At 39.6% G+C, this 17,296-nt stretch overlaps 1 protein-coding gene and 1 long non-coding RNA gene across 3 annotated transcripts in view; one reads left to right on the top strand and one right to left on the bottom strand.

Moving 5' to 3' along the window:
- LOC141564962 (uncharacterized) overlaps nucleotides 1-5,304 on the top strand; it is a 38,814-nt gene extending 33,510 nt beyond the window's left edge. The window contains exon 3 of the long non-coding RNA XR_012488823.1: nucleotides 4,644-5,304. This is a non-coding gene — a long non-coding RNA (uncharacterized LOC141564962). The remainder of the gene's footprint in view (nucleotides 1-4,643) is intronic.
- Nucleotides 1-17,296, bottom strand: part of ATCAY (ATCAY kinesin light chain interacting caytaxin) — a 78,158-nt gene that overhangs the window by 15,269 nt on the left and 45,593 nt on the right. The window lies entirely within an intron of this gene.

Genomic DNA, 17,296 nt, shown 5'->3' with positions numbered 1-17,296 from the left:
GCTGCAAACCCCACAATGAGAGCTGGAAGGGAGACACCCTACAGAGGATTTCCAGGAGGACAAGGACAAAACAACTCTTGTCTAGGAGCACAAGAATTGTACGAGGTGAAAAAAATTAATTTTTATTGTCAATCTAAATTTTTCTCTTCCCCTTTACCTTCTCCCCCACTCATTGAGAAGGCAAGAAATATAACACACATTATCATATGCAATCATGCAAGACATATTTAGGAGGATATATGTTTTCACAAAACAATGACTTATTTATTAGGCTTTTTATTTTTCCAACTTTTTTTGTTATGCATTCAAAGTTTTGTTACTTTTTAGGCAGTCCTAATCTAGGCAATACTATTCTTGCAGTTTAAAATTTTTTTTATTTGATTTTCATCATTTCAGGCAGTCACCAAGCATTTATTAAGCATTTACAATATAGTAGATGCTTCATAAATATTTGTTGACTGACTGACAGATGTGTTAAATGCTAGAGATACAATGAAAAGCAAAAAACAAAAAAAACAAAAAAACAAAAAAACCCACAATACCTAACCTCAAGTACTTTCTAATCTAATGAAAGAGACAACTTGTAAATGACTCATTATGGGCAAGATAGAGAGAAGATAATCTCAGAAGTGAAGATATTTTTAGATGTCTTTATATTTCTTATATTTGAAACTTTGAATGTTATAAAGTTGTTCTATTACATTGACAAATTATGAATTTTTCAGTCATTTCTTAATCATTAGCAATAAAGGTGTTTTTTCTCTTCTAATCATTGGGGATACAGAAAGAAGCAAAAGACGATCCCTGTCCTGAAGGAGCTTACAGTTTAATGGAGAAGACAACAAACAAACATATATATGTATACAGAAAATGCATATTCTCTCTTTATATACACATACATATATATGCATATATATGTACATATATATGCATATATATATGCATATATATATATATGTATAAAACTATAGGATAAATAGAAATGACTAACAAAAGGAGACACTAGTCTCAAGAAGGATTAGAATTCTACCTACTGTTACTCCAACCATTGCCCTTTGGATGATCTATAGCTTAAATCTTTGGAGACTGAGGTATTCTGTGCTTTGCAGATAAATCACTGGAATAATATTGAATTTAAAAAATAGATCTTTGTTTTATGGGAAAACTTAGCATTATTAAAAGCCCTGCTTTGAAAAAGTATTCCAAAGGCAATCCAGTCTGTTCTCCCCTTACTGTTCATTTCTGAGCCCATTTTATTGTCCATTCATAGTGTCTGTCTAAGATATATAAACTGGAGAACCAGCTCATTGGGCTGTCTTACCAATCATAATTGTAGCCTTCCCTGTATCTGAGTATTCTTGGGTGGATAGTTAGATCAATATGATATATTTCCTGTTTATTGCTTAATGAATACTAAAGAAAAACAAAGAAAAATTTAAAACCCATGAGATTTGGTAGAGAACTTTAAAGGTTCTCTTTCCATAAGGAGTCTATTATATATATATATGTATGTATGTGTGTGTGTGTGTATATATATATATATATATATGTTAAGCTCATTACATGATAGATGCAATCATCAAGATAATTTTGTTTAATGACCCTTCTGTGTTTAAACATCAAGTGAAGAATCAGACAGGAAGACACATTCACTAATGTCATGGCAGATATCTTGTGCAAAATTAAAACAGAAGATAACTATTTTAATATTGGAGGAATCTTATAGGCTTCTGTTTGAGAATGAATGGACTCAGCCCCAGAACACTACAAAGTTTTTTTTAGTGAGACCCATCATCACTTAAAAGAGCCCATACAAGAAATCCATACAGGAAAAATCAAGCGGATGAAAAATGCATATTATCTAGATTATTTTAGATTAATTGGACAAGCAAGTAATTCAGTCCATTAATATATGTATGTTAGATTGGTTCTGGTGATGGTCAACGACAAGGGTCCAGAGTTCAATGGGAAAAGGATACCTGGATCATACTTGTAAGTTTGCATTGTCTTTCAATGACCCCAAATTTCTTGTTGTCATGAAAATCCCTCTGAAGATGCTCAAAAGATGCAAATAATAGAATCTTAATATAGGGGGCCCAAAGGCCGATAGAAAAAATGAATGAAGCAACTTCTATATATTACCAAAGATGAATTGTGTGGGGGAAATGATTTTAAAAAACCTCAAATGGAAAAAGGGGTGAACTGATGGGTCATACAGCACTAATCACAAATAGTCTAAGTTAGGGACTGTCTGTCTATGACTGTAATGTAAGTATATTGATAATGAAAATATTAAAAGAACCAGAGAAAGACCTTAGCCATGTTGGTAGATGGTCCATGAATCATCTTTGGAAACCAGGGACAAGGATTGCAGAAAATGAAAAATGTGGATAGATTGTAATGCTCACAGATGAAGCAGGACCTGTCTCAATGAAGTTATGGATCTATCGAGGTATTGGAGCAGAAGTTAAATTCAAGTAATAAAAGTGGGCAATCATGCTGTTAAATTTTTTTTTTTCATGAGACTACTTCTAAATTTTTTCCATGTAATATTAATTCTTGGTTTCAGTAGGTAATTAACTTTTTAAGGAAAAAATTATATTCTCATACTTTAAAAATTTTTTTTAGAAATCATAAATGGGTATTACATTATATTTTGCATTTCTGTGTAATGATATAACATTAATAGTTTTTCTTATTGATATGATTTATTATTTTCTTATTTTTCTTAATTTTGAATTATTATTGAATTTCTAGGATAAGTTGAATTTAGCTGTAAGTATATGTATATATATAATTTTGGAACTAATAATATATTTTGCTTGCTTTTTTTAAACATTTAGTATTCTGTATGTTTTCCATTACTTCTCTATTAAAGAATCAAGAAATAGATGACAGCCCAAGTGTTGTAAAAATATTTCTGAGATATTAAAAGCATATAGTATATATGTATATATTTTTGGACCTATTCATTATGGGAATTTATTTTGTTTGACCATATGTGTTTGTAAAACAGGTTTTGTTTTTCTTCCTTTTTTTTTTAGTGATGATGAGGAGGGAGAAAAAGTGGGAAAGAGAGAATTTAGATCTTTAAAAATAAAACTGAGTTTTAAAAAACATATGGATCCCTTGATATTCTTGACCTTTTGTTCTTCCAAATGCATTTTGTTATTTTTTCTAACTCAAAAAAATAATTTTTTAGTAATTTTATTGGATGGTATTAACTATATAAGTTAGTTTAGGTAAAATTGCCCTTCCTATCAGTGAACAATTACAATTTCTCCAACTATTTTAATTTAATTTTATTTGTATAAAATTTTAAAAATAATTTTATTCACTTAGCTCATGGATTTGTTTTGTTTGATTTTATTTTGTTTGTATCATGATTTTCCTTTACTCATTTTCATTTTTGGTAATTTTAGTTTTTGTCTCTTTTGGATTAAATTTGTTAATCATTAAAAAAAAACATGCTCCAAACTTGGTTGTATTTGTCACTTTAATTGTTCTTTTTGTTTTCTATTTAAGGGGGAGGTCTGGAAAAATGAAATCATGCTTACTTTTGATAATTTCATCCTCTAGAAGACTATATGTGAGCTGAGCAAAGCTTTGAATACCCTGTTTGAAAAAAACAACAGAAATTTTGCTGGGGAGAGTGAATCTTGGGTGTTGAGAACTCAGAGCAGGCCAGGGTCAAGTGTGACTGATTGATGGCCAGGGCTTCTGTAATTAGAGATGGGATCAAGCATGGAAATAACCAGCCTGGAGAGAAAACCAAGTGCTGAGCTGGAAAACTTTAGGTCAAGAAGTGGGGCCTGAAGCTATAGGGAAAATGCCCAACTATAAGTGAGTAGCTAATATACAATTTTCCTTCTAAGCTGGAGAGTTCAAGGGGTTCCTTGGGAATGAGACCAGCATCCCCGTATGGAGAGTGGATACAGTGCTGGGCTTGGACTAAGGAAAAACTGGATTCATTTTTTGCCTCTGATATTCACTAGCTTTGAGACGTGGCCAGATCACTCAACCTCCCAGAATCTCAGTTTGTCATCTGTAAAATGAGAGGATTGGACTAAATATACTTTAAGGCTTCTTCTAGCTCTAGGAATGATATAGGATCATAGGCAAGATAGACAGCAACTACTTAAGAATGAGTGGAGACTTTAATAACTGAATCAATATATAGTATTGCTAAGTAGTTTGTTTAATTAAATGCCTTTGCTTTAAATTGCTGTCTTAGACTTGTGACAGAAATTTAAATATCAATGGGAACTCTTAAGCTATAGGTTTAAATATAGGTATAGTGGGAGGGAGGTCATGTTTTATAGTGGGTGGGGCCCAGGGCTATGTTTATTTTTATTAATTTCTCCCCTCATAATAAAAATTTCCTGTCTTCTGCTTTCATTTCATTTATTTAAATGTGGATTCAATTAATTTAATTTCTCTTTTTAAAAAAAATTTCTTGATTTAGGCATTTAGTGTATAACTTTGCCACTAATTATTGGTTTGATCATATGTGTCATGTTGCCATTTATGTAATTTGTTATTATTTTTACAAATTGTTCATTAATATACTCCTTTGTTGGGTAAATTAGTGATTTCTATATAAGCCAATGCCTTTTGTTTATATTATTTTTGTTTCTTTCTAGTGGAATCACAGACAATCACAGATGAACCACAACAGATGATCCAACAGCTACAGAGAAACTTTTCAGTCATTTTTGAGTCATGTCCAACTCTTCATGATCCCTTTTGAGGTTTTCTTGGCAAAAATATTGGAATGGGCCATGTCCTTCTCCAGCTCATTTTATAGATGAGGAAACTGAGGCAAGCAGGATGAAGTGACTTGCTTAGAGTCACTCAAATGGTAAGTATCTGAGGCCAGATTTGAACTCATGAAGATGAATTTTTCTGACTCTAGACCTGGTGCTCTATCCATTGTATCATCTAGTTGACCTCTGTAGCATGTGAATGCAATGGAATTCAGAGACAACTTGATTTGTACAAACTGATGTGGAGAACAATTTACATGATAACAAAATAACGTAAAGAGAAGCAACATTGGAAGACTCCAACGCTCTGCTCAATGGAAGGTCCTGGTGAAGGGAGGATGCTTTGGGGATCATGTTCCTGCCTCTCAGCACACAGGTGCTGGGTTCCACATGTGGAATGACGCTTACATTTTCAGAGGTGGCTAATATATTGATTTGTTTTTATTGATTCAGCAAAGAAGGATTCTATTAAGGTCAGAGATGAGGTGACAATTACGTAGGAAAAGAACACCAATAAAACATTTTTTTAAAAGACAAATGATGGATGCAAGCAGTTTGTGGTCTTATTACTGATCATGACTTAGAGGGAAGAGTGATATCAAGGGCTCCATCAATAACAGGGATGAGGAGAAAAGGATCTGGCTGATTAGGTAGAGAAAGGGAAGGAAACAGTTGAACAGCCTGATGTACTGATGTCCAAAATATTGAAAAACAAAAAAACAGAAAGAATGCCCTGAATATGTTGGTTAGATCCTCTATGGAGGATTTAAGGGGATGAATAAATGGAAAAAACATTTGTTAAGTTTTTACCATGTGTCAATTGTACGAGGTATAGGGAATACAAATAAAAAGTAAAGAAAGTCCTGCCCTCAAGGAGCTTATACTCTCTAATGGGAAAGACAAGAGTGCTGGGCAGGGAAGAGTTCTTTGGTGTGGGGAATCACAGGGATAGTTAAGGAGGTCTTTTCCAGAAGCAATGGTAATATTAATTTAATTTAATACTGTGCCCAGAGCAATGGATGTAAGGGGGTCCCCTCTGAGTAAGAGGTGAGAGAGTATCCACTGTGGCAGAGTGATGGCAAGATGATGGGTGGATGACTAAATATTATGTAGCACAGAGCCTGGGCCCAATTAGGCAGAATGAGTTAGATGAGCTTGTGCTCACTCATCAATCAGGAAGTCAAACCACAGGACCAAGATCCAAAGCTGGATGGATCAATAGGAAGGAGAGAGGGAATCTGGATCAGCTCCAGTTGGGAAGAAGGGGTACAACAGTAGGGCAGATGGAAGACATGTGATGGATAATGGACAAGAATTGCACAGAAAGAGTAAGAACAGATGGGCTCGATCTTCTCTGGTGGGGGTACTAGCCACTAGCCATTGGATCATGGATTCAATGAATGATTAAAGTATTTCCACTTTGATTTCAGAAGTCTGCAATATACTACATGTCTTGCTTTCTAAATTTATCTAGCACTTCTTATGTGCTGAAGAACATGATTTTTGTGAGCCTTTCAGTGTGTTTTTGAGAAATGTATATCTCCCTGCTTTTTAGATTAAATTTTCTGTCTCTTTCTCTTTCTCCCTCCCCCCTCCCTATTTGTCTTTCTCCCCTGTCTCTGTCTCTCTTCCTTTATCCCTCCTTCCTTACCTGCCCCCTCTTTTTTCTCTATTTTAATCCCTCTTTCATCCCTTTCTTTCTTTTTCTCCCTCTTTCCCTCTCTCATTCTTCCTATATCTTTTCCCTTTTCTCCTTTTCTCCTTTCTCTTGTCTTCTTCCCTCTCCATTTTTCTCTCTCAAATCTAGCTAGAGTTAACAATCTGTTCAAGTTAGTAACATTTCTTATCTATTTTTTTTGTTTGGTTATAATATTCTCATAGTTGACTGCTGAAATCTCAGTTGATTACTTTTTTTTAAATCAATTTCAGTATGTGAAGATGTTATGTTTTTCCTTGACCCAATCCCACAAATTGGAATATAACTTGGTATATAACCAATATATAAATGTATATTTATATATGTGAGAATTGCATTCAGTTCAGATTGAGTGCTTCACTGATACCTCCCAAATATGAACCAGAGTGGATGCTCTAGCATTTTGAATCTCAGAGTCTAGTCTGACTTTGAATTCTGGTTCTGCTACTTATTATCTGTGAAACCTTAGAAAAGCCCCTTAACCTTGCTTGGTCCCAGTTTCTTATTTGTAAATTTAAAGAGTTGGATTAGATGCCTCTGAATCCTTGTCCTGGTTGAACAAAGGTCTGATCTTGCTCTTTAATTGAAGAGTCCATTTTTTCATGAATATGCTATCATCTACCCTAACATATACCCTTCCTTACTTCTGCTTTATTGCTTGCTTGGATAAATATATTTGCTTGATATCTGTGATTGTCATTTGATGAGAGAGGGTTGAGATGGCAAAGTAAACTGTTACCCTTCTCTGTTGAATCATCAAGGGAACTGACTTTATCCTGAACTCTGAAAAGAGTATTCTGTCTCTAAACTGTAAACACCTGACATGGAGTAGATAGATATAATTTGAGACCAATATCTCTCTTGGAAATAGGAGAGTTGAGGAGTGAGTGCCCAGCTTTTCTGCTCTGCCCAAAGCTGGAAATCACAGTTTCCCTGGAGACATGGTAGCCAGATTCCAGATCAGATCATATCTGTCTAAATATATACCTGAAACATGGGCCACCTCAGGTCCCTGTGGTTCAGGTCAGATCTATTAAATTATAATACAATGTTATCATTTATGAAAAGACATGAAAGAATGAGAATGACATAAGATGAGAAGGCATGGAGAAGTCTGTACTAGTGAAGGAAATGCTCATACCAATAAAATTCTGGATCTATTAGAGTATCTGATTTCCTCAAAAATAGTGACAAAATTCTTATCTTTTGGGGGTGTGTTCTGGGACACCAATAATATTGGTGCCACTCCTTCTAATCCTGTTCTCCAGGTACGTGACTTTCCCCTCTCTACTTTTGATTTTTTCCCATTTTTGTGATTTTCTGAATTATTTCTGAGCACCACACTCCTGATGGATGAGGATTTTCTTGAGGGATGAGAACTTATCCCATTTAGCTAAAGCCAGATCCATCATGCTGATCTCCTTCCCTTTTCCCAATGTGCTCCAGAATCACATATACTTTCCTCCCCACAAATTTCCTGGCTTTCTAGCACCTCTACCTCTGGGAACTTTTTAAGTGAATACTTCCATTTTTAAAACATCATGTCAATCAATTGCCCTATGAGGTCACTCATCATTCCTGGGATTTCCCAAAATACCTTTCCCTGGCCACTGCTCACCTATATTTGTGTTGTCTATCCCTATTAAAATGTAAACACCTTGCTTTTTGTATGTGTACCTACAGTGCTTAGTGTAGCATTTGGCCTCTAGTAAAAAGTGCTCAATAAATGTTTTTTCAATTCATTCATTTTCTATTTTGGTTGCATTGTCTATCCATATTTCTCTGTGAATTATTTCAACTTTTTAAAGACAATTAGGTGAAATGTTTCAGTTACAGGTCTGCTATATACTAGGATCATAACATTTAAAAGAACTTCAGAGATCATTAAGTCCCACCCCTTTATTACAGACAAGGAAGCTGAAGATTGGGGGAAGTGACTTGTTCAACTTTACCCATTGATAGTAGAGATTTGAATTCTTCTGATGTCAAGTCCAGCATTCTCTGCCCCTTATACCATACCGCCTTTCCTGTACAATGTTGGGCTTGGTGCTTTTTCCATTTTTAGCGGACTCTTTTCATTCTCATCTGAATTTTCTTAGCTACATCTAGTTCTTTCCACTCAGTGTTTATGTTCAACTATCCTATCCTCCTTGAATTCCAGTTCCTTGAGAGATCCAGTGTTCCATCTCAAACAAACCATTTCAGACCTGGAAACTGGGCAAAGATTGAGATGGGATTGGAGTAAAGGGAAGAGAATATGGACTTTACATAGATGTACAGGGGTCACGATAAGTATGTTTTGCAAATATTCTCTGATTTGATCCTCACAATAATTTTGGGTACTATTATTATGCCCACTATACAGTTGAGAAAACTGAGTTAAATAGAGATTATGTGATTTGCCTGGAGTTACACAGTCAATAAGCAACTGAGGTTGGATTTGAACTTAGGTTTTTCTGGCTTTAGGACCAACACTCTCTCCATTTAACCACCAGCTGCCAATGGGACTTAAGACTTTGATTCTTAAATGAAAGAACAGTTCTCTATCTAGAAAGGATTGGGATGTCCATGGTGTTTGGGGTAAGAGGCTAACATCCTGCTAAATACCAAAATGAAGTTTCTGCTTTTTATCATATCCCATTTACCTCCTGGGTTAGGGGAGTGGTGATGGTCTGCTTTACCTCCTGGATTAGGGAGTGATGATGGTCTGCTTTACCTCCTGGGTTAGGGGAGTGGTGATGGTCTGCTTTACCTCCTGGATTAGGGGAGTGATGATGGTCTGCTTTACCTCCTGGGTTAGGGGAGTGGTGATGGTCTGCTCATGTTTGGATAGGCCTTGGGGAGGATGTGAGGAAAGGAGAGATTTAGGTGCTGATCTGAAGGTTGGTTCCTAAAGCTTTCCTCCTAAGCATTAGGTGTGCCATTCAAGTCAGCTCTTACCAGAGAGAGAGCCTAAGTTGTGATTATGTGCTTGAAAAACAGCTAGACATCCCACAGGCCTGATGAACTGTTTCTTCATTTTGTGTATGGGGAGGAAACGTTCAGTGTAGTAAATGCAAGCGCCAGGCCACCCTCTTCCCTATAGGCTTTAAGGGCACTGCTTAGAATGTTCAGCAAATATTTATTAAGATTTTCTTAACTTGTACAGAAGGAGGCATAAGGAAAGGTGTACAAGAGGTCAAGGAAGTGGAGAACTGGGTCAAGGAGAGGGAAGCTGGGGGAAAGGGAATAAAGATATTTTACTCCTTTTTAGTTTTCCTCATTCTCACTCATACTTGCCAAACTTCTATCTGGACATCTGTAAAATGAGGGAGGTTGGACTAAATGACTTCTAAGTTTCTTTCTACTCTTTCGATCCCGTGATCCCAAGCCTATCACCTTGGGTGAGATGTGAGATGTGCAAATGTTAGAGAATCCTCACTAAATGTTCACACGGACCATTTGTACCCAAACTTCTGCACTCATTTTGGTTTGATTGGCCACAGTTGGACACACTGCAACTTGACTCTAACATAGATTATTATTCTGGCCCTTTTCAAGAACTATGGACAATAACCAACCAACCAATCATTTTGGGTCACTCCGTAACTTTCTTTTTTAACCTAAAAACAGGACAGCCCCTAAATACCTCAATAATGGGTCACTGATCTGACCAAATGTGGAATTTCTAGTACACTTTCTAACTGGGCAGCTATGGAGATCTCACCCTCAGTTTCCTCACGTGTAAAACAGACAATGGTAAGGAAAGTGCTTTTAGACCAGAGAATATTAAAGAAATCTGAGCTAATATTATTATTTGCTCATTTTCATCTGTTGTTTGTTAAGGAGAAGTTTAAGGATATTTAAGTTTCACCACCTACTTGAGATCACTGTCACGAAAGGCAACTCTGGTCTCTCCCACAACCTCTAGTCAAATTATGGAATTCTGGACTATCTCAAATAGATCATGGTTACATAAAAACTCTCAGGTCACTTTAAAATGTCACTTACCTCTCTAGGACTCTATCCTTCTTTGTCAAATGGGGATGAGACTTGTATGACCAAAGTCATATTCTTTTTTGTGTGTGGGAGAAGAAAATAAATGCTTTGTAAACCTTAAAGGGCTCTAATTGTGAGCTATTGTGGAGAGAACCGTAGGCTCATGTAAGGAGGGACCTTGGAGGTCATTTAGTCCAATTTCCCCATTGTACAGAGGAAAAAACTGAGATCAGAGAAAGGAAGTGAATTGTCCAGGATCACATAGGGGGTCGACGGCAGAACTTTGTTCTACTTTATTAATTTTGATTTTGCTACATCTAGTGGAGGGCCAGAATTCACAAAACTTGGATTGGAATCTTAGCTAGACCTCTTACATTTGTGAGCGCCTGGAAAATCACTATAACTCTGACCCTCACTACATGGGGACTAATGAACCTGGCAACCCTTACCTCATAGGTCTGTGGAGGCAAAAAGTGCTGTAAACATTGAAGTGATATAAAAAATGGATACTGTTACGTAAGGACACATTTTTAAAAAAATCATAGGCTTAAGCCTTCCCTTACACATTAGACTTTCCAATATACAGTATATACATTATACAATTGATATTTAAATTCCATGCAGTGACCTATCAACAGGAAGGGGCAGCATGTTGGGGTAGGGTGATATAATTGGTTATGTCCCAATCCAGAGCCAGCTGAGGTGGGCGGGCTTTGTGTTTAGGGGGAATAATTCTGAATGTCTATGGTACTGTGAAAACCCTTCCTCAAAAGTATTTCCCTTGAAGAAGAAGAAGAAATATATACCCAACTATGGAAACCATTGTCTGCCAGCAACAAGAAAACAGCTTGTCAGAGCTGGGAGGGCCGTTAGAACACAGAGTGGCAGAATTGGAAGCTACCTTAGAACACAAGGTGTTGGAACAGGGAATATCAGAGCTAGAAGGAATTTTAGGACCTAGAATGTAGAATGTCATAGTTGTAGAAAGACTTAGAACAGAGAATGTGAGATCTGGAAGGGCCCTTAGAACCCAGGAGGTCAGAGCTGGGAGGGCCCTTAGAACCCAGGAGGTCAGAGCTGGGAGGCCCTTAGAACCCGGGATGTCAGATCTGGGAGGGCCCTTAGAACCCAGGAAGTCAGAGCTGGGAGGGCCCTTAGAACCCAGGAGGTCAGGGCTGGGAGGGGCTTTAGAACCCAGGAGGTCAGGGCTGGGAGGGGCTTTAGAACCCAGGAGGTCAGAGCTGGGAGGGCCCTTAGAACCCAGGAGGTCAGAGCTGGGAGGGCCCTTAGAACCCAGGAGGTCAGAGCTGGGAGGGCCCTTAGAACCCAGGAGGTCAGAGCTGGGAGGGCCCTTAGAACCCAGGAGCTGGGAGGGCCCTTAGAACCCAGGAGGTCAGGGCTGGGAGGGCCCTTAGAACCCAGGAGGTCAGAGCTGGGAGGGCCCTTAGAACCCAGGATGTCAGAGCTGGGAGGGCCCTTAGAACCCAGGAAGTCAGAGCTGGGAGGGCCCTTAGAACCCAGGAGGTCAGGGCTGGGAGGGCCCTTAGAACCCAGGAGGTCAGGGCTGGGAGGGCCCTTAGAACCCAGGATGTCAGAGCTGGGAGGGCCTTTAGAACCCGGGAGACCAGAGCTGGGAGGGATCTTAGAACAGAGAATGTCAGAGTTGTGAGGGATCTTAGAATACAAAATGTTAAAACGGGATGTCAGAGCTTGAAAAGATCTTAGAATCTAGAATGTAGGCTGTCATAGCTATAAAAAGCCTTAGAATGGGGGATGCTAGAGGTGGGGAAGACCTCAGAACAAGGATAGAATGTAAGAGAGTCCTTAGAATAGAAAATGTAAGGGCTAGAAAGGATCTTAGAACACAGAATTCAGTATTCAGAGGGATCTTAGAACAGATGATGTCAAATCTGGGAGAGAAGCTAAAATGTTTCCTTAGAATAAAGAATTCAGAAAGTCACAGAACTAGTCTAGTTGATCCTACTAGATCATTTGCACAAATTAACATTAATTACAATACATACAGATGCTCTAAGCCCTATCCCTTTAGTCACTGTAAAGCAGTGTGGTCCAGTGAAAAGAGCTTCAGATGTGGAGGGTTGGTCTATATACCTGTACCTGTATGATGTTGGGCAGCTCACTCCCCATCTCTGGGCATCAGTTTCCCCAACTGTAAAAAGGGGATAGGTTAGACTAGAAGCCTTTGAAGGTCCTTTTGGTCTGGATGTTCTGTGGCTATGTTCTAACTGAATGTCCAATTCTAAGTCCCATGAGTCTGTACAGTATGGATAGCCTCTAGGACCTGACAAGTTTTATCCTCAGGCCTGAAGATTGCAGAGATCTGTGATTTCATTAGGGTGGATACTTTCTATATGGAGGCAAATTCAGCTCCTCTTTACCATAGCAGGTAGTGTCTAGTGATTTCTGTGGCCATAAACCTCAAATCATAGGTTTTAGTTAGTATTTTGATGGTATCTCTGAGGAAAGAGCCTACAAAATATTCCTTCTTCTCCATCTGGGATGCTGATTCCGTAGCCCATTAAAGTTTCCCAAACATTTTCTCCTTGAAAATTCTGTGAGGTTGAACAATGGCGTGGTGGCACTCACCAGGGCTTGGGGCAGAGGCCCAGCCTCTGAGAGCCCAAGGACACTGGCAGCCATGGCAAGGGAAGGCAGCTTTTGTTTCTGAAATCCTTCAGAATCCATCAGTTTACATTTCCATAAAGTTGGTTAAAATAGTTAGATGTAGATATTTTCATTTATACCAGCCCTGCTATACCATTTTGCTTATAGACCACGGAACATAGAGTCATAGAGTTAGCTATTGAATCCAACTTGACTCATCTTACAGATGGGGAAACTGAGGCATAGGGTCATTTCTAGGATTCATAGCTAGTAAGGTCTGAGGAGGAATTTGAATTCTAGTTTCCTGGACAGCAAGTCTGGTACCCTATCTCCCACACAATGCTCCCTCGATCTGTAATCATATGCATCCCTTCTTAGGATATAGTAGCTTGTGGTCACAAGTTGGACAGTTACCCGACACCGCCTTATCTTTTTTTTAGGCATGTGAGTCCAAGAACCTTAATGAATATTGTTGCCTATCTCATTTTTGGAACCCACAAAGGTTTACTTGCTTAGAGAAGATTAGGAAATGATGATTGCTAACTTAGGTTGCATTTCACTTTGAGTGGAGAGCAATGGCATAAAAAAGTGTCTTGGTTAGGCCCAAACCTATCATTTTATTTAATTGGGTAGTTATTTGGGGACTTATTCCCTCAGAGAGTATTGTGGTTTCTTAAGGACTGGATGGATTTTAATGAAAGTGAGAGACAGGGCTGGTGAATGAGGATCAGATCTATTGAACGTCAGAACTGGGGGCCCTTGAACACAGAATGTGAGAGCTGGGAGGGTCCTTAGAACATGAAATCTGGGGGCCCTTAAATATAGAATGTCAGAATTGGGGGGCCCTTAGAACATGAAATGTCAGAACTGGGGCCCTTAGAATACAGAATGTCAGAACTGGGGGCCCTTAGAATACAGAATGTGAGAGGTGGGAGGGTCCTTAGAACATGAAATCTGGGGGCCCTTAAATACAGAATGTCAGAACTGGGGGGCCCTTAGAATACAGAATGTCAGAACTGGGGCCCTTAGAATACAGAATGTCAGAACTGGGGCCCTTAGAATACAGAATGTCAGAACTGGGGCCCTTAGAATACAGAATGTCAGAACTGGGGCCCTTAGAATACAGAATGTCAGAACTGGGGCCCTTAGAATACAGAATGTCAGAACTGGGGCCCTTAGAATACAGAATGTCAGAACTGGGGGGCCCTTAGAATACAGAATGTCAGAACTGGGGGGCCCTTAGAATACAGAATGTCAGAACTGGGGCCCTTAGAATACAGAATGTCAGAACTGGGGCCCTTAGAATACAGAATGTCAGAACTGGAGGCCCTTGAACACAGAATGTGAGAGCTGAAGGCCCTTACATAACACAGGTCAGAACTGGAGGCCCTTGAACACAGAATGTGAGAGCTGAAGGCCCTTACATAACACAGGTCAGAACTGGGGGGCCCTTAGAACATGAAATGTCAGAACTGGGGCCCTTAGAACACAGAATGTGAGAGCTGGGAGGGTCTGTAGAACATGAAATCTGGGGGCCCTTAAATACAGAATGTCAGAACTGGGGGCCCTTAGAATACAGAATGTCAGACCTGGGGGCCCTTAGAATACAGAATGTCAGAACTGGGGGCCCTTGAACACAGAATGTGACAGCTGGAGGCCCTTACATAACACAAGTCAGAACTGGGGGCCTTAGAACATGAAATGTCAGAACTGGGGCCCTTAGAATACAGATTGTCAGAACTGGAGGCCCTTGAACACAGAATGTGAGAGCTGGAGGCCCTTACATAACACAGGTCAGAACTGGGGGGCCCTTAGAACATGAAATGTCAGAACTGGGGCCCTTAGAACACAGAATGTGAGAGCTGGGAGGGTCCTTAGAACATGAAATCTGGGGGCCCTTAAATACAGAATGTCAGAACTGGGGGCCCTTAGAATACAGAATGTCAGAACTGGAGGCCCTTGAACACAGAATGTGAGAGCTGGAGGCCCTTACATAACACAGGTCAGAACTGGGGGGGCCCTTAGAACATGAAATGTCAGAGTTGAGAGATCCTTAAAACACAGAAGGTCAGAGCTAGGAGGAAGGCCCTTAGAACAGATTGTCAGAGCTGAAAGGAATAATAGTAGGATATAAAATATGGAATGTGAAGTCTGAAAGGGACTTCAGAATATAGATTGTCAGAACTATGAGGGCCCTTAGCAATTATCTGCTCTAGTCTCTTTATTTTATAGAAGAGGAGACTGAGACCCAGAGGGGAAAGTAACAAAGTCACACAAATTATTAGTGCTAGAACAGTATAAACCTTGGTCTACTAGGTTCCAGTCCAAGGTTTTCCAACTATACCATGCGGCTGCAATTCATAGTATCAAAAACATGTTTAAAACTGTGAGATTTAACTCAGCCCAGTACTTTCTCTTTTCAGCCTATTAAATCCCAGAGCTCACATGAACTCACAAAGAATCCTTAAAGGACGTGAAAGCCGATCTCCACATTTTACAAGGATGAAGTGACTTATTCAAGTCCATTCAACAAGTCAATAGCAGAGGCAGGACTATTCCACAGATCATGTAGTTCTCAGTTCCACTGCACAATGCTAGTTTTCTGGGATGGACATGGGTGTTTTCCAGAGTTGCTGACTACCTTGACATTGAATGACAACTCTGGGGGTTTGCGATTCAGGGAGACATGTTTGAACGGGATGCAGAGGCAAAGACCATTTGTCCATTTTGGGAGTTTGGCAGAGTTAGGAATGTGGGTAGAAGGGCATGTCTTGATAATTTTGTTTTCATTTTTCCAAGGGCTAGCTATGTCAAACAACGGGAATCAGAGAATTTGTAGTATAGCCCTACATCCCCCCCCCTTTTTTTTTTTCAAAAGGTATCCTGTCCTTGGGGGGTGGGGTAGGTGAGGAGCTATTGGATGAAGCTAGCAGCATCCCAGGGATACGGCTCCTTGTGTGAGGATGCTAGATTGATCTAGAGTCCTCAGCTAAGATTCCTGGAGCTTGAAGAACAGCTTTAGTTAGAGAAAATTCTGAGTTTGGGTCCCAATCAGTCTATGATCCTTTCAATAACTCCAAGGCCTTCCCAGGCTCCTACTTTTCTCCTGATGAAGAAAAGTGGACAGCCACTATCTGGGTTCTTCTGGACCCCGCATCCTTTCCAGTGAGTATAGAGCAAGTGAGATGCTAGAAAAAGACAAGATAAAGATTCACATGTGCTTGGAGCTCATCAATATTATCTAGACTTGAAATCTCTGCAAGTCTCAGTCTTCCTTGTTCCTGGAGAGAACTCCTTAGCTGTAGTCAGTTTAGAAAAACTTCTTTAGGTAACATTGCCATCCTTTGTAGCAAAGGTAGATGGCCTGGGTTCAGTGGCCTTGGAATAGAGTTATAATGACAATAAGAGCTTAGAGCAAGGGAGCTGCTCAAGAGAGTCCAAAGTAGACCACACATCCATTGCTTAAAAGATCCATTGCTCTACCTGCTGATTGTCTGTCTTGTCTGTCTCTCCTTGAGTTTTTCTAAGCTTCTTAGAACCACAGGTTTTGGGGAAAGATCACCAGAATTCATCTAGTCTTACTCAGCAGCCTTTGCTAATTTCTTTCAGTGACCTAGGGAAGAAGACTCTTCCAGTGGACAGCTCCTGTTGTTACAAAGTTCGCTTTTGCAGTTGAGTTGAGATTCGCTTTCCCATGGGCACCTGTCACTTCTCTGTCCTAGTTCAGACCCTTGGAGTCAAACAAGTTGGCCCCTTCTTCCACGTGACAGCCCTTCAGAGGTCTTGTTCTTGGCTGGAAAATGGAAGTTTTTCTGAACTGTAGGACAGGTAGGCACGAACATCCAATAGCATGGTGTCATGTGCTGTCACCTGCATTCCTAGGATGGTGGCCAACGGATCTGCAGAATCCCAGAAGATTGGGAAGGAACCTTGAAGGTCATCTCATGCAATCTTCTCATTGTACAGAGAAGGGGACTGAGGCCAAAAAAGAGGGGAAGGAACTTGTCAGAGGTCATACAGGGAGTGAGTGGAAGGAGCGAGGTTTTACCTCAGGGCTTCGGATTCCAAGTGTTCCACAGCATTAGGAAATCCTGTTATTCTAGAAACAAGCTGTTGGGGCTGGTTTCTGAGCAGCCGACCCCTGGAGGAGGTTCTTTGTGCATGGGGAGAGCTGAGTTTCTCACTGAGGGCAACATCAAAAGAGAGGCAGTTTATCCCTAAGGTAAGAGGT

This window comes from Sminthopsis crassicaudata, chromosome 1 (genome assembly GCF_048593235.1).
Source record: "Sminthopsis crassicaudata isolate SCR6 chromosome 1, ASM4859323v1, whole genome shotgun sequence".
NCBI classification, from domain to species: Eukaryota; Metazoa; Chordata; class Mammalia; order Dasyuromorphia; family Dasyuridae; genus Sminthopsis; species Sminthopsis crassicaudata.
Note: the sequence above shows the minus strand (reverse complement) of the source record. Positions and strands in the feature narration are given on the sequence as shown.